Source organism: Bactrocera neohumeralis, chromosome 3 (assembly GCF_024586455.1).
Source record: "Bactrocera neohumeralis isolate Rockhampton chromosome 3, APGP_CSIRO_Bneo_wtdbg2-racon-allhic-juicebox.fasta_v2, whole genome shotgun sequence".
In the NCBI taxonomy this organism is placed as follows: domain Eukaryota; kingdom Metazoa; phylum Arthropoda; class Insecta; order Diptera; family Tephritidae; genus Bactrocera; species Bactrocera neohumeralis.
In genome coordinates this window covers 6,926,162-6,949,966 of record NC_065920.1, presented here as the reverse complement: position 1 = coordinate 6,949,966, position 23,805 = coordinate 6,926,162, and the positions used below count along the sequence as shown (strand labels likewise).

General features: G+C 38.0%; 1 protein-coding gene across 4 annotated transcripts in view; it reads right to left on the bottom strand.

Annotated features, from left to right (window-relative positions):
- The window catches only part of LOC126754154 (cGMP-dependent protein kinase, isozyme 2 forms cD4/T1/T3A/T3B), a 137,207-nt gene that overhangs the window by 43,714 nt on the left and 69,688 nt on the right, over positions 1–23,805 (bottom strand). The gene's annotated exons all lie outside the window — the stretch shown is intronic.

The following is a 23,805-nucleotide window of genomic DNA, read 5'->3' as shown; positions in this document are numbered from 1 at the left end:
GAACGGAAAGTCAAATAATCAATTGGTATAAATGTAAAAAATTCGCATAATAAACCAACCGTAAAATTTCAAGAGCGGCAAATCGAACAATCAACTGGTATAAGTGAAATAGATGAGTGTAATAAGCGACCTGTCAAGTTTCAATAAGGGCAAATCGAACAATCAACTGGTATAAATGAAATATACTGGTATAATAACCGAGCCACTAGGTTCGAAGAACGGCGAATAGAACAAGCAGCTTGTATAAATTAAAAATACTAGTTTAATAAACGACCCAACAAGTTTCAAAAATGGCGAATCGAGCAAGCAACTGGTATAAATCAATGAAACTGGTATACGGACCACTAAAAAATAGCAAGCGGTTAAAGCCACTATAATGAGGTATGCATATGGACTCTGATTATTGAATTCAAGTGCAAAAATTTGTTGTTGTTTTCAAAAATATGTTTTTTTTTTTACAAAGAAGGCAGAGTTCAAACAAAACAATCACAACTGTGGTGAATCGAAGGCGCCAAACGAAGCACATGCTTTTTGTGGAATGGTTAATATGTCTTTAATGATTCAACCTTTTAGAACGTATCAGCTGTTTGCTCACTTACTTCCGAAGAATTATTAATGTATATACGTATATGGTATATAGTTGGGTATAGCTATCATTTAATCTCGGTGAATTTTTGTACTTTCTTATCATTATAATATTATACGTATACAATATATGTATATAGGTATTTTGGTTCTGAGTATAATCAACGCTTGAATCAGTTGTTTTTGACTTGTGAACTGATGTTTACAAATAGCTGTCGAATAAACAATTAAGGATTCATTTTTTAAATTGAAAGTAAGGAGATATAGATTCTAGACTTACATCGATTTTTTTGTATTTTAGATGCCAACAAAGATAACAAAAATGGTGTTTCAAGGTTGAGAATAGCTTTTCTTACTAAACGCAAAAGTGACGAATAAACTCGAGTTTGTGTTCAATACCAGTTTTCAAGGAATGCCAGTTTAATATGTGTATTTCTAATACTTATTAGAAGCAACGAAATTGGCATGATTAAAACCAACTAATAGGTCCTTTAAGGTACTCAAAGAATATATAGAATTTATGTATTTTAAGTATGTGTTATACCAGAATTATATACATAGTAAAATCAAGCATCTAGTTATTCATTTGCCACCAATATAGTGTCTGGATTACATTAGCTACTTGCCAGTTGGAAAAACTTGGGAAGTGGAGAATCGACTGGTATAAAGAAAATAAATGTTATAATCAAATATGGATGATATATACTGAAATTATATCAATTTATATAAAAGAAGAAATCTGGTATAATGAAATATAAAAAATATAGGCTGGAAACTAGCAACCGATATAAAGAAAATAAATTGGAATATCCAAATATGGGTGAAATATACTCAAATTATACCAAACTGGTATAAATGAAATTAATTGGTATAATAAAATATAAACAATATAGACTGAAATTATGCCATTTTATTGCCTATGTACACACTCTTAAATTTAATTAAACCGAAAAATTTGGAAAAAGGAGAATCGAAGAGGCAACTGGTATAAATAAAATAAATTGATATAATCACATATGGATGATAGATACTGAAATTATATCTATTGTTATAAATGAAGAAATCTGGTATAATAAGATATTGATACTATATACTCATATTATACCAACTGGTATAAATTAAATTAACAAGTGTAGACTGAAAGTAAACCACTTTATTGCCTCCACACACTCTCTGCGGTTGAATTTAACGATGCAACGTGGAAAAACTTGAAAAGTGGAGATTCGAACGGTCAACTGGTATAAATGAAACAAAATTAAAATCAATATAGACTAAAACTATATCTCTTAATTGCCTCCACAAACTCTCTTGAGTTGAATGTACTTTATTGTGAAGAGAAACATAGCAAGCAGCGAAGTGATGAATCGAACACGGTTGTAAAAAATTATTATAATGTAATACAATTTCTAAAATTTCATTTGACCACTCTCCAGAAGCAGAGCTTGCTGCAAAGCTTCTAGTTTTTAATTAGTAATTACATATTCCAGCAGCTTCAAAATTGTTTGAATACATTTTTTTTTGGGTCAGTAGTAGTCCATAAAATGACGTGACAGTACTAGTATAATTAAGTGATAGCTAAAAATTGGCCTCCAGTAAAAATATTTATGTAAAACAAATAACTACTAATTCCAGCAAATGATCGGTGCTCACCCCATTCGCGATTATACTGACAAACAAACCACCAATTTACACAAACATGGAGAGGTTTCGTATATGAGGCAGGCGCGCGGTTTGCCGACTTTGTTTGAGCAGTCGCGCGGTGGCTGGCGTTACACAGGCGGGGCGTACGTCAATTGCGCAATGCGTAAATATCTATATAAACGCATAAAACCCTTCCAGGCATTGAGCGCATTGCTTTAGCTGGCGCTGTGCGTTGGTCACAGCTGTGGCGCTGCTCCACTTAAATGCGCCGATAAGTGCTAAAGTGCCAGCGGCAGCTGACGGCCCACTGCTGAGCGTTGGACGATAGCGCGAATATGTTTATTATTTCCTTTTAGTAAATTTTATTATCTTTTTATAATTTTTTCAATAAAAATATATAAATATTTCATAAATTGCGCACCGCTCCCCGCAGCCAGGTGCGTTCAATGTCGAACGCCTGCGTCTTGTGCGCCATGCTTGACATGCAGTCACAAATACACGTTAAGATACGTGTATGCGCATGCCTTCTGCGCATGCGCAACGACAATTTAGTGCGCGGAATGAACGGCTGCATAAATGGGTTGGGCGTAGCGGTGGCGCGGCATGTCACAGCCGTTCAGGTAGCTGTTGGCGGTCGGTTGCATCCAATGAAGCGGCGCGCGCATGCGTATGACAGTACCGCTATGCAATTTGCATGTATGTAATTGTGTTGTAGGCAGCTTTTATTACGCATAATACAATTATGTATTTTTTTTTTTAATTTTTTACAACAAATTTGCATTTAATTTTTGACATTTTATTGACGCAATAATATCCGCATTTTGTGCATATCGCAGCTGAGTGAATTTATATCACGCAAGAATTTTTTCTGCAATTTATTTTGCTTTTATTAAAATAAAAAATGTGAGCTGCACTCTTCCTGGAGCTGGTGGATAGCAAATGAACATACACACATACAGGCAAACAGCCGTTGATTAAGTTAAATTTAGCACTTCGCCTATAAAAATAAATTTTGCGGTAATTTACGAAATTAAAGCCACAGGCTCAATTGCAAACTGGTTGTCTGTCGCCTGCCATGCTTGGCTGAGCCAATAGCTGATTGAAACACCAACAATAACAACAAGGAAACTGAAGGAAATCACTGTATCCGATTTCTACATGCGATAGCGTGTGATGCTGATGATCCGCTGATAAAAGCAATTGCATGAGTGAGGACATGTGTATACCAGTTCGGCAAATATTTATGTCCGCCTTAACGCAACATACATACATACATACATATATGTAAATTGTAACGAATTTGCCGAAACTATTTGGTAAAAGTTGTTGTAAATTGAGGTTAAATATTTCAGATGTCAAATTTGAAATTTATAAGCCAAGAAGGAGATTATCTGGTAGATAAGGAATAATACTAGTAACAAGCATATTTATGTAGGTATAATTACACATAAAAGTAGTACTGCTAATGCCGTGAAATGCTATTAACAAAGCTTAGTTGTCGTAAAAGCACGGCAATTGACTTTTTTGTAATAATTTCTAGTTCTTCACTTAAACACTTTTCAATATTTTCTGAAAGCCGAAATATATGAAAGTATACTATACTATATATACTTAGAACTATCTACAGTACCGGACTTCCTATTATAAACTATTTATGAACCATTAAACTGTCGCAAGATGAGCTTTCCAGCTCTATAATTCAGAGTTTTACGAACGAGTATTCTTCGGTATACATATATGGGCCAATTATTTGCATAAACTTTACGAGCTAAACGACCTCAAACCCAAGTAGGTTAGGTTAGGTTAATGGGGTCGATCTAGGAACGTCCCTGTCCTTGGACAGCTTAGAATGCCAGTCCGTTATGGTACCTAAAACTCTTATATAAAATCGACAAAGCTCTGTGAGCCTAACATAAATTCGTTGGGACAGGTAATGTCAGTTTCGGCTAAGTTTTAAGTTTCGCGAAGGTAAGACTTCCGATATTTTTTAGGGTCAATCTAGCAAAGGCTGTGCAATGGAAAGCAAAGTGCCTGCATGTTTCCATCTCAGCCTCCTCCTTACAACTTTGATAACTAGCATTAATGCCTATTGGACAGTATCCAGTTAGAACCCTTACGCGAAATTCATTAGTTCAGTGCTAAAACGCAAGACGCTAATGGAGATCCCACTCGGTTCCATTCCGATGTGAGCGGAACAAGATTGATCCTCTGTCTAGCTCATCAGCTTGGCAGTTGTCCACTATGAACCCAAAACCAAACGACTCTGATGATAAAGTAGCTTGTAGCTTGTTATAGTGAGGACAAACACTCCTTTACTAGCTTTGAGTGAACAGCTAGCGAGATCAGAGCTTGTATTGACGAGCTGCTGTCCTTCTTAAAAAAGCAGCACTTCATAGCAGTACATATACCACCATCTTTACAGCAGCCACTTCTGTCTGAAAAGCTCTACAGCGGTCCGGTAGGCTAAAGCTAATATTGACAGAGCGTCTTACATCAAACTTATATCGAATTGCTTCATTATCTTTTCGGGCTGAGGAATTTTTGAACAATGTTTTGTGAGTATAGAAATGTTTTCATAAAAAAGAGACTAATCTACTGAAAATAGATTATAGATTTATAGAGCCTAATCTACTATCAACCGGTTCGCTGGCTAGGTCATGTCGTCCGAATGGATGGAAACACTTCAGCTCTGAAAGTATTCGGCGCAGTACTCGCCGGAGGGACTTCCACTTCGTTGAAAAGACCAGGTGGGGAAGGACCTGGCTACACTTAAAATCTCTAATTGGCGCCAAACGTAGCGTCTAATATACTGAATGGAGATATTAGAGAGAGGACGGTAAATGCCACCATATAATGCTGGGCCATGAAGTAAATCTTTTCACACCGAACTATGTGGACAGACACAAAGTACTAGCACTACCATAACATAGCAATAGTGGATAGTTGGCTAGGAAAGGTAGTCAAAATGAAAACCGAAGGCGACAAGTTATACAGGACTAATAAAAAATAAGAAAATCGATTTCTGCAAGTACTTACACGAAACACCTGAACTGAACTCGTTATTTTCTTCTTTGAGGAGCGAAAAAAAAACAATTCATTAAAAAAAAAAATTAAATAAATATAATCAGAGGAAACTATGCACAGAAAATGTGTGCAATAATCTAATCTAAATTCGACAAAAGCAAATTTAACAAATTATCTGCTTATAATTAGCCGAGGACAAGCGAATATATTGAAAACTAAATTGAATTCGAACAGTATCTCGTTCGTGTGTAACGGTTGCTGTCAAAAAACGTAACGCATGCAACACTGCAAATGGAACACGACCTAAACGGCAAACAGCAAGCAAAAGGCCATAGCGGCGGTTGGTCTCCTGAGAAAAATTGCATTCCGAAATCTTTTTTTATTTTCACGTCAGCGATGTCGATTGCGCGCTTAGCAACTAATCGCCACGTGCGTGCCACAAGACGTTTGCGCGTATTGCCTTTGGCTGCGTGTTTGCGTTTGTGGCATTACCAACCAATTGCTTGTCCGGTCGCTGTGGTCGCTCAGTTGCGACATGTCACATTTTTAAGGAGAATATTTACGAGCAACGTGCGACAAATACATGCTGCACCATGCTGACCGCCGGCCGGCTGGTTGGTTGCTAGTGTACCCTAGGCACATGTCATGTCATTGTGTGTTGCAACTTTCGAGTGTGTGGCAATGAGTGGGCACAAATCGAAGTGTTGCGTGTCATATAGCTGTCGAATATCGGCCATAAATATGTACACAAAACATCAGAAATATATAGTGTATATATACAAATGTATATAGGTATATATGTACATATATATACGCTGTTTATACCCCCACAAGCAATCAGCAACACCCTGCAAGCAATCAGACCGAGACCACCAGCGTGCTGTCTGCCCAGCTTCGTTATGAGTACTCACCAAATTAACAGTTAATTTAGTTGTCAATTTTGGTGTAAAAGTTGTTTCGTATGTCATTATTATTATTTTTTTAATCTAGGCTTGCAATGGATTGCATTTTAAGTGAACATAAATCAAAATGGTGGCAAACTCATTTCAGCTTTTGTTCTTCCAAAGCGCATTTATAAATCAAATATCTAAAAGCTGCTTTATGAATTAAAAATAGCTGGACATTTATTTCATGCCACAAAAGAAAATTGCATAAATTATTGTCCAAAAATGTCATGACAAGATTTTAAAAAATTGTCTGCCTGAAATGTTGTTTAATTTATAATGCCAATAAAAGCTATAAAAAATTAGATGCAAATTTTAGCTGGAAAGTTGTATTATAGCTTGCCACTTGTTGCAAATTTAGTAATTAATGGTTGCAGAAAAATTAAAATCATAATGAAGCACTTTTATTGAAGGCAGCACAGAAGCTAGACAGCGCACCAGTCGTTTCTTTCGCAATTTGGCGCCAATTCGAGATACTATAATACATAAGCGCAGCCAGGTCCGTCTCCACCTGATCTCTCCTACGGAGTAGAGATCTTCCTCTTCCTTTGCTTTCTCTGGCGGGTAAGGCGTCGAATACTTTTCATCCATACGGACGACATGAAATGGCCAGCGTAGCCGCTGTCTTGTATTTCGCTGAACTATGTCAATGTCGTCGTATAACTCGAACAGTTCATCGTTCCATCGAATGCGATATTTCTCTCGAAAACTCGTAACGTCGACTCATCAGATGTTGTCATCGTCCATGTCTCTGCACCAAATAGTAGGACGGGAATAATGAGTTTGGTTCGTGTTCGTCGGGAGACGAAGTAGCAGTCTGAGGTAGCACCTGTTGGCAAGAGATATTCTGCGTTGGATTTCGAGGCTGACATTGTTGTTTGTGTTAATACTGGTTCCAAGATAGACGAAATTATCTACGACTTCGAAGTTATGACTGTCAACAGTGACGTGGAAACAAGTCGCGAGTGCGACATATTTCATCTTGCCCTCATTCACTACCAGACCCATTTGCTTTGAATCCTTATTCAGTCTGGAGAAAGCCGAACTAACGGCGCGATTGTTGAAGCCAATAATATCAGATTGTGCTCCATCAAGAACCGATGTGTAAACCAACCAATCAAGGACGTAGATCACTTCAAGACGAATTTCGTGAAAGTCGTCCAAAATCAGTTATTGTTCCAGAAACTATTGATATTGTACGCAAATTGATATAGTAAGATCCTGAGTTCGTAAGTAAATGATTGAGATTACCCATCGTGAGATTGAGACAATTATAGGCATTGGTGGGGCCAGTATACATTCAATATTGTTCAACATTATGAAAAAATGTGTTCACGTTGCCGAGAGAAATGGTAAAAAATACAATAGCGGTCCTTCGAAACACATCGTGATAAGATTATGAAATGTGGATTTACGTGTATAAGTCCGAAAGTATACAGCAGTCGATTGTAAGGATGTTTCAAGATGAGTCGAACCCAACAAAAGCTGTTCGCGAACGAAGCTGTTTCAAGCAAATGGTTGCCTGCTTTTTGAAAATACTGAACATGGCGCAACCATATCACTGGAACAACGAATAACAGTAAATTCTGTGTGCTACACAATCATTTGTTTGCCAGTTGAACCTTCGGCGAAGACACATGGCTTTTCACCACGCCAATGCGAACTCTCACACTTCGACTGAAACAACGGCATTTTTGAGCACTCAAAACATAGATTTGATGAGTCAACCACCGTATAGTCTTCACTTGGTACGTAAGTATGTAAAAAAAAACTAAGAGGTCAACGATTTTCGACAACTGAAGGGGCGGTTGATACGTTTATAGATCTTAATTGAAAATATTTTGGAAAACATTGAAGCGATACCGAAATATAAAAGACAACCCTCGTATACGTATGTTAACATTAAAATATGTAATTTAAAAAAAAATTGTAATCTTTAATTAATTTATTTTTATTTTTTTTTTTTTTTCATTTGAAAACAAAACGACACATAATATTTCACCAGATGTGTGAAAACTGCACCAACACAAATGACGTGCATAAATCGGTCGCTAATATACAACAAACTACTTCAGAGGCAAGTACAAATTTACTGTTACATTCACTTGTGTAAAACATAGCAAACAATTTCCCACCAATAAAGTGTCGCTTTGTCACTATTCATTTTGAAAATGTATTAGTTCTCCAAGTGCGAGTTCAGCGCCTAGACATTAGTTCAGCTTTCATGCTATGCAAATGCCCATTTACATACAAACATTTAAATGTATACAATTTGTTTGTATTTAAATGCAACACAATTTCAATTAAAATTTTTTTCACACAAAATCCTCAATTTTATTCAAATAATTTTTCTACAAGCGATTGAGGTCAATTGCATTGCTGTAGAATTGATTTCTAAAAAATCTCAATCATTTACTTACGAACTGGCCGCAAACCAACGCCGCCACCAAACGCACACATACGTATTTGAATGTGTGTTTGTGCATAGTGTTGCTGGCGTTTGCTGTTGCAATTGTTACATGTTGCATGAACGAGGGAAGTCACGAAATACGCTTGTGGCATGTTAACTCGATTTTGCAGCAGTCGTTACAACTTGTGCTTTATGAAGTGTTAAGAGGGATTAATTTAATAGCTTTAAATTTAAAAAATCTACACTGAGAAAATTTGTCGATTTTTTTCAAAGTCTACTAAATAAATAAATATCTAATAAACCAACTGGATTCTTTGGGATCATGAGAACTTTCGAAATGATCACACCATACTGCAATCAATGCTTGGCTCATAGCAGAGCTGGCAAATTGCTCGAGGAAGACAATAAATACAAAGTTAAGATTTCGGCTTGTCGATTTTTAGACACTTCTCAACAAATATGTACAAAAATACTTAAATTATTAAGGAAACGGCTCTTCTCTGAATATTTTCTGTTTAAAATGGTGACTGAAAATTACCAGTTCCAATTTCAAAGAATAATATATGGAGAAGAACATTTCATTCTACCTAATCATACAACTTTTTTACACTATTATGCCCCTTGATGACGAGAAAAAACATTTCTAGCTATATGTATTAGAATAATCATAACAAGCAAGGAAGAGCTTAGTTCGGACATTTCATACTTTCACCACTTGCAAGGATTAAAGCAAGCGAAATAGAGTTGAGGGACAGAAGGCCTGTTATTTATATGGGATCTTGGGCGAGTTTTCACCCGATATTCTAAGCACAAATACAGGGTTTGTCCGGAAGTAATAGGACTGATTTTCTTCCACCGCGAAGTGGTGTATTTCGGTGGAACCGGCCGGTATCGCCGAATTAGATTAGTGCTTAGTTATGTCACTTTATAGGTTAACGGGGTTTTGTAGTCGTGGCAGTGATCCGATTGCGTCCGTCTACGAACTCGTATTTTTTTGCCAACGAACGGTAATACGAGGTTTCATTGAGATATCTCAATTTTAACTCAACTGACAGCTTGCACGGACGGACAGACGTACAGATGGACAGACAGACAGTCAACCAGATTTCAGCTCGTCTCTTCATCCTGATCACTTATGTATATTTATATAACCCTATAGCTATTTCGCTTAGTTTTAAGTGATACGTACAACTGTTGGGTGAACAATCTGTAGCAACATGTTGCAAGAGTATAAAATCTAGAGATTTACGATACCGGATAGGTAAATAAGAATACACGATTATTTAAATATATTTTTTCATGAAAAAGAAATTATGCCGAAGGACATTCGATGAGTGTTTTCCGATCTCTGTGCCAGGCGAAGCTGCTATTCGTCAGTAAACTACTGAATTCCGTAGAGACCATATGAGGACCGCAGCGGACGTCCAAAGAGGCTTTTATGAAAAAAAAAACATCAAAAAACTTCGCTAAATGATTCTTGATAAAATAAGCTTCATAAGTTAGCCGACCTTTTAATATGTTTAAGGAACGTAATGGAACTGCTGTTCATGAAAATGTGTGTAAGTATGTATACAATGTGAATAAAGCGGGATCTCATAACCGATCAACGTGTCACTTATCAATTAAACATATGGCAAAAGTGTACGGATTTGGCTTCCAAGACCTTCCGCAAACATCATATACATACTACTGACCTGGCCTCAAGCGACATTTAACTGTTGTCAAAATAGAAGAAAATAGTCGATTTAAAGAAGGTACCAAAACTGATGCTTATTTTGAAGCAAGAGGACAATCGTACTACAAAAATTATATCGAAAACTTGTGAAATCGATATACATAGGTATCGGTGTATTGCCCAAATTGACAACTAAGTTGAATAAAAAAATAAAATTTTGCCAATTTTGAGCTTTTCAGTGACACGAACTTTTCAGTGACACGAACTTTTCAGATTTTTTAAGAAAAACATGAGTTTTTTTAAATGTATGTAAATACACATACTTTCATATAGTACATATCTAAATGGCCCTCGAGCTGTTAATTATATACTTTCTCAAAGCGTTCGTTTAAAAGTTCATTGAAATGCTTAAAAAGCTTTAAAATGCAAATAACTAACATTATTTTTAATCACAGGCTTTTTTGTAATTAAATAAGACACGCCGACAGCGGCAAGTGAAGAGAGGACGAGAGAGCAAGAGAGAAACCGTAGAGACACAGCGGCGACTGCAACCGGATACATGAATTCAAGCGAAATCTGAAGCAAATTGCAATGAACGATCAATAACGAAGAAACTTAACAACAACAAAAATTACAAAAAAAAAAAAAAAACAAATTAAAACAGCAACCAACCAGTAGGCAATTACATATTTGTAAAACACTAATTTGCAGTTGGAAAAATACAACAAAAATAAAACACGAACACACACTTGTTGCAACATTTGCTGGCAGCCCACAGCAGTGGTGGCAGCGAGTTAATCAAAATGGATAAAGATCAAAATCATTGGATGAAATTTGCAAGCGAAATGCAGAAGTAATGGAGAGGGGGAAAGAAGGGAGAAGCATGTAATATGCAAAAAGCTACCAGTTTATTGGCTTAAAGATGCTGCTTGTGGTTGTTGTTGCGGCATGGGCAACTATTAATAACGACATGTATGTTGTTGGCTGTCACAAAGAGACTGAACGATCAAAATTTTTTTTCCATATGTTGCATGCAACAGTAGCATTTGTGGCAGCTAGCAGGCAGAAGCCGAATGCAAAGGCGCTGCGCTGCAGATGTGAAGCCAATTAATTGGAGCTTAAGCCGCCGTTTGAGATTTGAATTGGAAATCGAGGTGTTGTTGTTGTTGTTGACGGCGTTATTCTGTTTATTGACTTGCCTGTGTCAAGCCAATCAACATGAAAATGACAAATCGTTGTTGCCAACGTGCATGTATCTAATTGTAACTGTCAACTGTCAAAACGGTTTTTATCCGCCGGTGGCAAATGACAAGTTGCACGCTTGTGCTTAATTAAATTTAGAAAAATAAAAAGAAAAGCAAAATCAGCTGTAAAAAGAAGCGATCGCAGAAAAACTGTAAAAAAGATGGCAAAAAATGGTGGCAGTGTGACTCAAGTGGCAGTGTGGCACAGCGGTGGACACACAAAAGTGGCTCTCTCACAGACAAATTACCAATCTCCCGCTGTAGCATTAGCAATTCCAATTACACTTTTGAGCCAAGCCGCGTGTTGCAAAGCGAAAAAACTCACCGTGCCACATATGCATGAACTTGCAACACAGTAAAAAAATCTTATACAGGGTTTTCCGTCCGGTTGAGTCAGTGGTCTCCAGTTGCAGCTGACAAGTTTTACGATATGACAATATGATCGTGGAATGATACCATCGGCTGAGAGTTTAGCGAGTCCATTCCTACGATAGTAGACCCGCTACGTAACTGGAACGAACCCGGATTTTTTAAACGGTCAAGGACTGTCTACTCGGCAGAATTCTGCCGCTATAACAATAACAACAACAAAAGTTTTGGCGAGTCTTGCAAAAATACAGAGAGTAACCCAAAGAAGTCATGTTTTCTCCAAAGAGTCAGCCTGTTGGGTTTTACAGCGGGACTTCGATGAGATACAAAAAGCTCTGGAGACACAAGCTTAATGTCAAAATTTCGGAATATTCAGAAGTGTACCAAAAATATTTTTGGGAAAGATCCCGCTTCTGTAACCAAATATTAGACGTTATTCGATATTAGTTTGGCCGTCAAAAAAGAATGAAGAACGATAAAATTAAATTATTCTTCAGCACCACTTTTCGTTTTGAGTCCGATGAACTCGGAGACCGATGTAATGTTGATCTTTCTGGAAATATGAGACATAAATTGATTATAATCGGCATTTCTCAAAGTATTTTGTAGTCGTAAGGTTAAATAACTAAGCAAAACAGTCAGTAAGCCTAAAGAACTTGCCCATATCAACCGCTACTACAAATAAAAACCATCTCAAGTGATATTCGATTTTTTTTACTAGCTTCAGAAACCGAAAATTTCGACTCCCCCCCATTTTTTCTATCATCGACCCACCCTTCTCGAAACACCTATTACCAACGGCATGTGTTCGCAGCAATTTTTTATTAACACAAACCACGTAAGAATTGAAAAACACCACTTGATCGTGTGGCACGAAATTCGCATTAACCTAACCTTATACATCTCAAAACAGCTACAACAACAACAGTTGCAGTGAAGTACAACAGTGGCCAACAGTTACCTGATAATGTAACCAATAATGGCCGTTTTGCAGTGTGCTACACAGCATGCTGCTCCCATTACGGGCCAAATGCAATTTGTTGCAGCGCAGCATGAACGCGCATGCGCATTGAAGCTGTACCAAAATGAATTCATTACAGCGACCACGCAGTGCTGATATCAGTGACAGCAGTGTGCGTGGCGGCAGTGTTGGAGGCGTAACAAAATACCGAAATTCCCCTGACATATGCGGAATTCCAGTGTGGCAACTCCCAGGAACGCTTGTAATCTCCAGCAGCTTGATCGAATGATTGCGCATGCGCCAATGTGGTGGTGGTGGCTGTAGCTTATCCAGCCAGCTCCAAAGCGGTAAAGCCAATAATGGAGAAATCGTGTCGTTGGCCAGTGGTATGATCGGCATCGCCGACTTGTATTTTGATGAATTAGTAGTTTGTGGGCTGTCAAGCAATTAAAAATGCTCGAAATGGCAGGGAAGAAAATATTTGAATGTAATTAGTGTAAGTGCGCAAAAATGATTGCAAATGCGAATTTTTGCTTTCCAAAATTGCAATATCACTTTTGTGGCATGGATGGGAGTAAAGACGGTGAAATGCGTCTCGTACCTAAATTAGCACAAAGCAATTAGTCATGAATATTTTGATATCACCAAAAAGAACTCTGGCGACTCCTTCTCAGTCCATATACCGGTGAGGAAGTTGTGGATGGAAAGAAACGGTTGGAGGAGAGGACCAGTGAACTTTTTCACGGATGGGTCAAAGCTTGGGGAGAAGATTGGTGGAGGAGTTTAGTGTCAGGAGCTCTCTATCAACTCCAGCTTCAGACTTCCTGACTATTGCAGTGTTTTCCAAGTTGAGGTTGCAGCCGTAGTGAGGCCTCCTTCAGAGAAATGACCAACCACTCAGATAGCAGAGTGGCGATACCAGCCTTGAACTTTTCAACAGCGCGTTCCGGTTTGGTCCTAACCTCGCTATCAATAGCATCGAGTGTCTTTGTGATAAGACTTGTATGGGTGCCAGGCCACAGCGGAATCGCAGGAAATTGTAAAGCTGATGAGCTGGCAAGGAAAGGCACCCTAGAGCCGCTATCGGTAGAACGGTGGGTTGGTGTCCCCGTATCCTCTCCTGTTCTGCCTAAATAGCTGGGATTCGCGGGAGTTCGGCCAGTGCTGGGCCGCCATCGGTACATGCGCGGTCGCAAAAACCTTTTGGCCCAAGATCGATTGTAAGAGATCTAGTGCGTAAGGCTAGCTTCCAACTTGTTGTGGGGCTTTTAACAGGCCATGGCCCTATTGGCGTCCATGCAGTAAGGTTGGGAATCTTAACAAACGCCTTCTGCAGACGCTGTATGGAAGAGGATGAGGTGGAAACAACTCAACATTTCCTTCTTGACTGTCCCGCGACATATTTATATTCCGGCCAGAAGCTGTGACGCGTCTTTGATAGAAGTTTGACAATTTATTTGCTCTTTCTACAGTCGATCACTACATCGAAAAAATGGGGTCCACAAAAACTAGTTCAGTAAGGAAACAGTTTTGGTTCTAATCAGGAAGAAGCGAATAGAAATTGTGCAGAAAGCCAACAATAAAAAAATGTAAGTTGAAAATAATCCATAATATAATCGCACAGAACCGCATCTCTTTCTTTCTTCATTCTTTCCAACAACTTGCCCGAATCATCAGCACAGAAATTTCACCACTTATTCAACTGCATGGACTCATAAAAAAGATATAAAATACAACAAGAAAACCAACAACAATAGCTCTGCCGTCTTTGTCTCCTTATTGGTGTTTCTAACTCAATTGAAATATTCGACACTTCTGACCATTACTAATGATTCGTTAATTGTTTTATTGACACAACCATAATTAAACAATTGCCAACCATAACAAGACGCTACGTTATGGTTGCATCATGTAGCAAGAAATGTTTTCACTTGAAAGCAATTAGCTAAACACCAACAACGCCGAATGGAATTTAATAAAATTCCCTTTTTCGACTGGAGCGAAAGAAATTAAAATGGAATGCAATGCAAGAAAGTGGGGAAAAAATAAAAATAATTATAAGTGGGCATTCAGTTAGGTGTATATACGTATGTATATGGAAAACATATCTGTAGCTTTTTACAGATGGTGCACACTGTAGGAAAATAATACAAGAGATGTGTAAGTGACATACCAATGAAGTAGGAAAAGTTAGCAGCTAAAAGTAGGGGTAGACTAAAAATAATATTTATCAGAGTTGCCGCCCTTCTAATTTGCCTACGTTGGACCACAAACTCGAGTTTAGGCTTTTAAAGCTACTAATATTACTTACAAATACCGAGTTTGAAAGGAAAAATACACCGTCTGCAGGAAAAATACACTGATATATACAAGTAACGGCGCAGTTAGATAAAGTTGGGAGTAATCTTTTAAAATACCACTGTGTGTTATTCTTCAAAATCTATGTTGTCCCCACAAAGTAATCTAGTCTAAGTTGTTAAAGTTAATTACCGGAATAGCCTTCAATGCGGAATTAAATCAGGCGAATGCGGTGCTTACAGCACGAAATTGGTAAAAAATTCACGATAGAAGAGATTCAATGCAGTAAAGCGACGTCGCATTATCGCAAGATGGGAAAACGAAAGTTAGAAAATGTCCCGAAGGGTACCAGCCTCGTAAACGACCGCATTACACTTAAGCATAGTATTTTTTGTTGACAGATTGGTCGTTCGGAAGGAATTCAAAGGAGTGCACCAGTGCCTTAACATTTGGCAAACATCACTAAAATTTAAATTAAAAAGTCTTACTATTTTTTGCCCACAAGTATTTCTTTACAGGAACTTCTGGCATACTATGTTTGCAGCTTAGTGAAGGAATTCAGTTAAAATTTCCATATCAAAGTTTCCTACAGGGTAATACTTATGTACTTATTTCGTATTCCTTTGTCAATACACAGTGGTAGGCATATAAATAAATCTATTTCAATAAATTATATACAGGCGTTTGTTGTACAATATATAAGAGTTGGACAGAGCCTGATAGTAGCAAAATTCCGAATAAATGGAATTATCCGCTATTCTATAGGTAAGAAAAACATCATAACAAAAGTCCCTTTTAGATGAATACAACTTTGGAAGCCATATCTCAAAGAAAAGTGTGTAGGATTTCAGAATTTCATTGATATCTCAAAAACTGAAGCTCTCTTAAGATTGCGGTTCGAATTGTTATATATTAAAGGCACACCTTACTGAAGACAGAAAAAATATGGCTGTCGTTTGCTGTCCCTATCGGTCTACTTTTGCAGTGCCCTACTGAAAAACCATATTTTATAGGGTTCCGATTTTCTTTCTATATGAGTAAAATCTGTATATAACTTAGAAGTATCTGTTCGGGCTAAAAATCTCAAACAGCTTTATATGAGCAAATAAACTAATAGAATTTTTGTTTTAAGTAAAAAGCGGAAGTGACGAAATGGTAAATATAAATAGAAAGATATTTTAGAATATGACAAAAGATGAGAGGTCAATAAGAAAGTGAATTTATGCGAAAAACTAAAACAGAAATAAGAAAATATAATGGAATACAACAAACCAAGACATCATTGATTAATGGTTATGGAATTAGGGTTTTTACGACGACTTCTCTGGACCTCTAAAAACTATTTGAGAGTGTATAAATTTTTATAAAAAATAATATGCTTTTTTATATCGTATAGTATAGCTTTCCGCAGAAAATCCCCGTTCCTTATTACGTAACCATCACTGTAGGTTATGGTATTTGTAATATTGTGCTGCATTCTTAACAGATAATCTTTATTAAGCTAAAAAATATGTCCAACTAGAAAATACCATGTCACAGAATACCACTACATTGACACATAAACACATACTAACACAAATCCATTGGCGGCTTTATGACATAATTTGAAGTGTACACACATGTACCTGTAATAATTTATAGTGCAACCAGCATGTGACAGCTCAGCGCGGCAGTGGTGTTGCAACAATGCCACACTTGCATGTGCAACATGCAGCATATTTATCAGCGACATTACAGCATATTTGTAGGAAAAATTGCCGCGCTTTGTCGCAGAACAGCGCAACGCCCGAAGCGCTGACATAAAACTAAAGCAACATCATTATTAATCTTACATGTAAATGCACACGCCAAACGGCCAATCAGCGGCACTTAAAGGATGGTGGGATGTTGAAGTTGGCAGCGACGCATGCGCAGCTACATACTATGTTCATAGATAGCAAAGTGGCGGTTAGGCTGAGATATGCTATTTTATGAGTTGCGGCAAAACAAGCAACTGCATTTGGTCATACAAGCCACTGGATGTGGCATAGAAGCCAACGATTCACTGAAAGCGGCAAAGAAGAAAATATTGGAGGTAGAGGAATCGATAAGGAAAAACATAAAATATTTCGCAGGAATTGTGTTATTAAATTAATTAGAGGGCGACATTTGCTGGATGCCATTGTAAATTTTTCACGCAGCAAGCAGATGTTCATAGTTACAGCTGTAGACCTGTTTTCTTGACTTTAGCTGAAATTATGAACATCTGCTTTCTGTGTGAAAAATTTACAATCACTGCTGTATATTCTCTATACATACATATGCATTCAAAAATTTATAGCGAAACTGATATCTAACAAGCTTGCAACGTGGTGAAACTGAGTAGCTACTGAGTCCTGGTATGATTGCCTTGAGGTGTATTTTCACTTCTGGGCAATAAGTTACAGTTAGCAGTCTTAAAAATTTATGAGTTTACGATTATACTTCATTTCTTGGAATGTTAGAAGTTTTTAGATGTTACCCAGCTTAGAACATGGCTAAAGGTAAAGCTGCTTTAGGAAATCTATGTATGATGTCTTCTATATGTCAGGATTGTGACACTCGAGTGATGGCAATCTGGCAACTCACAATTATATCGTAAAGTTTGATGTTTTTGACGCTATGCATACTCATAACGTTTGGACTTACGAGCACTATTTGTGCTGTTTACAGTAACTTAAAATATTCATCTCGGTCATCTCGGCGGATTATTTTTGACTACTTTCAACGTGTATTAACGCACCAATAGCGCATCAATGAACTTAGTTAATATTTTGGGGATGAAGCTCCATCAAAGACCTGTATTTATAGATCGATAACTTCAAGACGAACTTCGTGAAGATCGTTCAAAATCAGTTGTTGTTCCGGAAACTATTGATGCTGTGCGTAAACTGATATTGAAAGATGGTATGTGACCTATCGTGACAGATCTTGAATCGTGAATTTACGCGTATGAGTCCGAAAGTAAGCAGCAATCGACTGTATGGGTGATTCAAAATGAGCCGAATCCAACAAAAGCTGTTCGCGCACAAAGCTCTTCCAAGCGAATGGTTGCGTTGGTGAACGGGCCATCAATAAGCTCGGTCAGGAACATAGTAAATGGGTTTTTCATACGGACGCTACAAAAGTAGACCGATAGGGTCAGCAAACGATGATATATTTTTACCAGCTCTTTTGACATTTCTCTTTCCATTTCATCATGGAAAGATATACTATCCAGCTACGAGTCGAAATTATTAAAATTTACTACCAAAATTCGGTGTCAGTGGCCTCAGCTTTAAGAGCGCTACGTCCAATTAATGGTGCCATAATCGTCCTGTCAGATCAACGATTGAGCGTCTAGTGGAAAAATTTGAGTCCATAGGCACAATACAAAAAAGCTCCCTTGCCAGTGAAGAGCCCGTAGTGTCGAGAATATTGGTGCCGCTGGCGCATTAATTGAGGAAGACCCAAATCAGTCTCCCACACGTCGTTCTCAAGCGTTGAGCATCTCTGTGACGTCGTTGTGGTGAATTTTGGTAAAATTACTTACAAGTTCAAATTGACGCAAGAACTGAAGCCGCTTGACCACCAGAATCGTCGTATGTTTGTGAATTGGGCTGTGCAACTACCGAAAAAATTACGGCTTGGTTCGTTTTAAGGGTCGGCTGCGTCATTGGGACGTACTTCTTCAGTGATGATCAAGACCAGCACGTTAATGTGAATGGGAATCGCTAACGCTCATTAGATAACCGAATATTTTTGGGGCGAATGGCATAATATGAACTTAGACAATATGTGGTTCCAACAGGACGGCACCAAAAGCCACAAAACGAATGTCACAATCGATTCAATTCAAACCAAGTATAGTGAAGGTGTTATCTCACGAAATGACCCAGTCAATTGGCTGCGAAACTGCAGCATTACCGGCCGATTTATGCGCTAATCAATACTGATCAGTATATCTAAGAAAAGGGTCTGATGACAGAATATGAAAAGGACAAAACTATCAAGGTCACGTTGTTGTGAAAAGCTTGTCAACAAGCGTCTTGACGAATCATGTCTAGATTTATATAAACCATACTATGTATATATGTATATGTATGTATATTTACAAGGAAGTGCATTTTTTACGATCAATTAATTTGAATATTTACAAGCAGGCGGGTCCCAAATATAATTATTTCCATCAATGTGTGTCAGCACGATTATATAAATAGCACTTTTAATCAACTTTTTAATGTATTTACGCTACTAACCACGGCAACTTTTATTTTTACACATAGAGTTACACACACACACAAAAGTACACGCAGATGCTAAATATATCGTTAACTAACTTCTGGTACATAAATCGAACGCATAAATGCCCATAAAAATGCGCACAATGACAAAGTAAGGCTTATAAATTTTTATTAACAACATGCAACAACAACAAAAACTAAAATCACTGCAGCAAAAAAAGTTGGATGGCAAAGGCATAACCAATGAAAGAAGCAACAAAAAAACATAAATTAATAAATAAAAAAAAACTAAACGAGAAAAGCGGCTGCCACGTAGCCAAAATACCCTTCACAGGTGCCTTTCTTATAGCACAAAAGGGTAAAAAAAATATTTTTATTGATTTTGACAGGTCAGTTTATATGACAGCTATATGCTATGGTAGTCCCAACTGAAGAATATATGCGGAGTTTATAGCGATGCCTGAGATAATAATCTGTGCTGAATTTCGTCAAGAAACCTTTTCAAACACAAAAGTTTTCCATACAAGGACTTGATTATGGCAGCTATGTATATGCTATGGTGGTCCGATATGAACAATTTCTTCGGAGATTGCGTTATTGCCTTAGACATGATAAATGATAACTCATGATAAATTTCGTGAAGATGAAATGAAAAAGTATTCCATACAAGAACTTGATTCTGATCGTTCAGTTCGTATGACAGCTAAGTGTTATAAAGGTCTTAAATCGGCGGTGCCTACAAATGAGCAGCTGCTTGGAGAGAAAAGCACGTGTGCGAAATTTCAGATCGATATCTCAAAAACTGTGGGTATAGGCAGGCGGACAGGCGGAGGGACATGGCTTCTGTTCAGGGTATAATAATAAAATCCATGGAAAAAACAGGAAAAAATGGTAATCGCTGGCAAATAAATGTCAACAACGCTTGTCGCTGATATCGAGCGCGAATAACTATCAATACACATACATAGAAACATATACATGCTCACAACATGTGTGTAAGTGTATGCGTCTGTCTATTTACGCCATGGCTTGTGATGTGTCCGTCATAGCTGTCAACACGCATGACATTTTGTGTAAATTGTCGCTAAATATTACGTTGCAGCGTCAACGCGAACACTCAATTTTCCAAATGATATTCAATTTGGTAACTTAAGTCGGGCCTAACATAGAGTGATGTACCCCCCACCGGCGGTAGTTTATACTTATTTTAATATACTATACATATGGGTATGTATAAAATTACTAAAATAGTTAGTAAAAAAACAGTGTTGTATTTGCAAGTACCGTTGCTTCATGGGCACAGTGGGGTTGGAGCGTAGAAAATTATGTGAAAAATCAAAAAAAAAAAAAATTTTTGCAAGTAGTTGTTTCCAAAACAGCTGTTAGCAACATTTACAGAGTTGCAACTGCGCCGCCCACAAAAAGAATTCAACAGGGTTGCATTATTTACATTACATTTATATAAAAAAAATCATCGAAATCATAAATTGAAAAAAAGTAAAACACTTTAACCCTTACCCTTTTTATAAAATATGTATTTAATATTTTCCTCTGCGCTTACCAAAACCTCCCCACAGTGCCGCCCAACACAACCCTCCCATTATGTCAGCTACCATGCTGCGACGAAGATGCTGTTTAAGCGCGCAATGTTGCAAGCAATGAATGTGCAACAAGTTCCAAGAGCGCAGCAAGCCAAGTTGAATGCCCGGTCGGCCAATTGACTGCTGTCAATGTTGAAATGACTCGACTTGACTTGACTTGGACACATGCGCATGTGCAGCTGCAGCAATAATGACGGTAGCAACAGCAGCGAACAACAGCAATGCTACGGGGAGCATAAACAAGGCAATGATGCAGTGAGGCAGCTCGACCGGCCAACTAGCCAGCCAACCAGCGACGACAAACGAGCGCATAAATTTATAATTTCAATTAGGAAGCTTAGTCATGGCTGCTGTTGAACGGACTTTTGGTAAATTGAAGCGTACAACGATGGTTAAACATTGAGCCGAGCGCAGCGGAGTGGTGAACCAAATGATGGGTTGCGAGAATTCTGTGTTGCCTGCTTCTTGCGCTTTTTCGCTCCTTTTTCATGTAAGTATACTATAATTGTATAGCTGGATTTGCGGCGGCTGTGCGACAGTCGTGGAGATCGCGGTCGGTAATCGGCGTGGTGATCGCGTTGGGAATTGATTACCATCGATCGCAATGAATGCTGATAATCAAGTTCTTAAAATGTTTGTGAGCACGATAAAATGTAACTGCGTTGATGGAAATGGTGTGCTAAAGGTGTAGCTGAAAAGATGCTATTATGTAGATATCATTATCTTAGTGGTCCGAATGTGCTCGTTGCTGCGACGACTATTTACCAAATCGCTTTGTTGAAATGTAAATAAATCTCTATTATGTGTAAAACGTAGCTTGGCGGTGGTCCGCTGAGACTTTTGCTGTGGTTTAGACTACCTTTTGTTATTTTATTTATTTGCTGTTATTTAAAGTTAGTCACATTTCAATTACTTTATAAGGTTCCTTAGAGAGAAGGTACAAATATGAGCGAAGTTCTTTTTAGGGAAGGAACTGTTTTTTTTTTTTGCTGTGGATGAAATAGATTAAAATTGGTTAAGAAGGAAAATACCAAAGAATTGAATTTAATTGACTGATACTTCATTATTGACCGTTTTATGATTTACTCTTTATGGTGAAAGAGGTTTGAAGAGCTCGGCAGAGAGTTTTGATTTGAATTATATCTGACACCGGCTTAAAATAAGTTTATACCACAATTTTTTCGACATTGTCTAAAAGTTTGGAGTGCACAATAAATATACATCAGAGGAGTAGAAGTAGTGTAGCTTAAAAAGTACCTATCTATAACTACCACTGGCTCGGTCATAAGTTCATCTAAAATCGGACATTTTTGATTTAGAAGAATTTCGAAGACGGATGTAGTTCTTTTGGTGATCCGTTTTAGAATAAAAGGCAAGTCGAAGTCACTGAGCATTAGGTCCAGAAAACGGTAGTTCCGACGGGGTTGGACCATTAAGAAAGGGGTGTTAGGTGAGTTGTTTTGGTGGAGTATACAAAGAGGGACATATGCTTAGTATGCTATTCTCAATTCTAGATAGCAAGTAGTTAATATAAATTTAGTTTCACGTGACAACTGGAGCTCTGAAATATGCGGTATTTGAACACCAAGGACGTATGCTAGCAGAGATTCAATGAAGGTGTTAATAGCACCATTGTGAATTGGGCTTATTACTTGTCAGAAGTGTGTTTAGACCCAAATTTATTCGGTATAGTAAGTTGTGTTTTTCTTCGACGAATTGTAGGGAAGATCTCTTGGTGTTCCTAGAAGTCTGCTTCGCTCCAGGCAGATGGCTGCAATGATGATTTATGCGGAAAATTCCCAGAAAAAACTGGGAGCTGTGCTTCTCAATTGGGACTACTCTGTCCTTTCAACCTCTTTGGACTAGTAACTATATAACCTCCAAAGTCTTAGTCTCAAACAACTTTTCTAAAATGTGTTCTGGGTTAGGTTTGGTTAGATGGCTGATCTAGAAAGATCCCACGTGGACTGCTATGAAGTATGTAGTATGTAGTTTTGTGAAGCCACAGAAAAGAAGAACTCCTGTGTTCGAACTTATGTATAAATTAGCAAAACGCTTAGTAGCCAATAAAAATTCGCACAGGCGCTTAATTTGCATTCCCGCCAGTTTAGTGGGATGTCTGAAGGTATGTGTTTCCAAGCGTAAGGTTCCCCACAAGGGATTTTGCGACAACGCATGTACCGAAGGTGGCTCAGCGCTGACTAAGCTCCCGCGAAGACCTCCTCAGCCATTCTACTGACAGCGATTCTAGGGTGCCTTTTTCTGCTAGCTTATTAGCTTTATAATTTCCTACGATTTCGCTCTAGCCTGACACCTATACCAGTCTTACCACAAAGAGACTCGATGCTATTGATAGTGAGGTTAAGCACTCCTTGATCAACCCTGAACGCACTATTAATGGGTTTAGGGCTAGTATCGCCGCCCTGCTATCTGAATGGATGGTTACTTCTCTGTAGAAAGCTGCTCTACGGAGCAGTAGATCTACTGCTACCATAGTGGCTGCAACGTCGTCTTGGAAAAGTCTGCAATAGTCAGGAAGTCTGAAGATGGAGTTGATGGATAGCTCCTGACAGTAAACCTCCAAAATCCTACAAAATTTCAGTAATTTTTTGAGGTTAGAATTTGTACTTACGTTGTTTGGAACGTCGTGACTTAGGATAAGGAGTTGCTAAAAAAGTGAAAGTCCTCATTGGGAAGTATACGGTTTCAAGAGCTCATAAACTTAACACAGAAGGAATAAATAATTCCCAATATTATTTTTTGCTGTTGTAGTAAATGGCAAAGAAAATAAGGAAATAATCGGAGGTGCCGA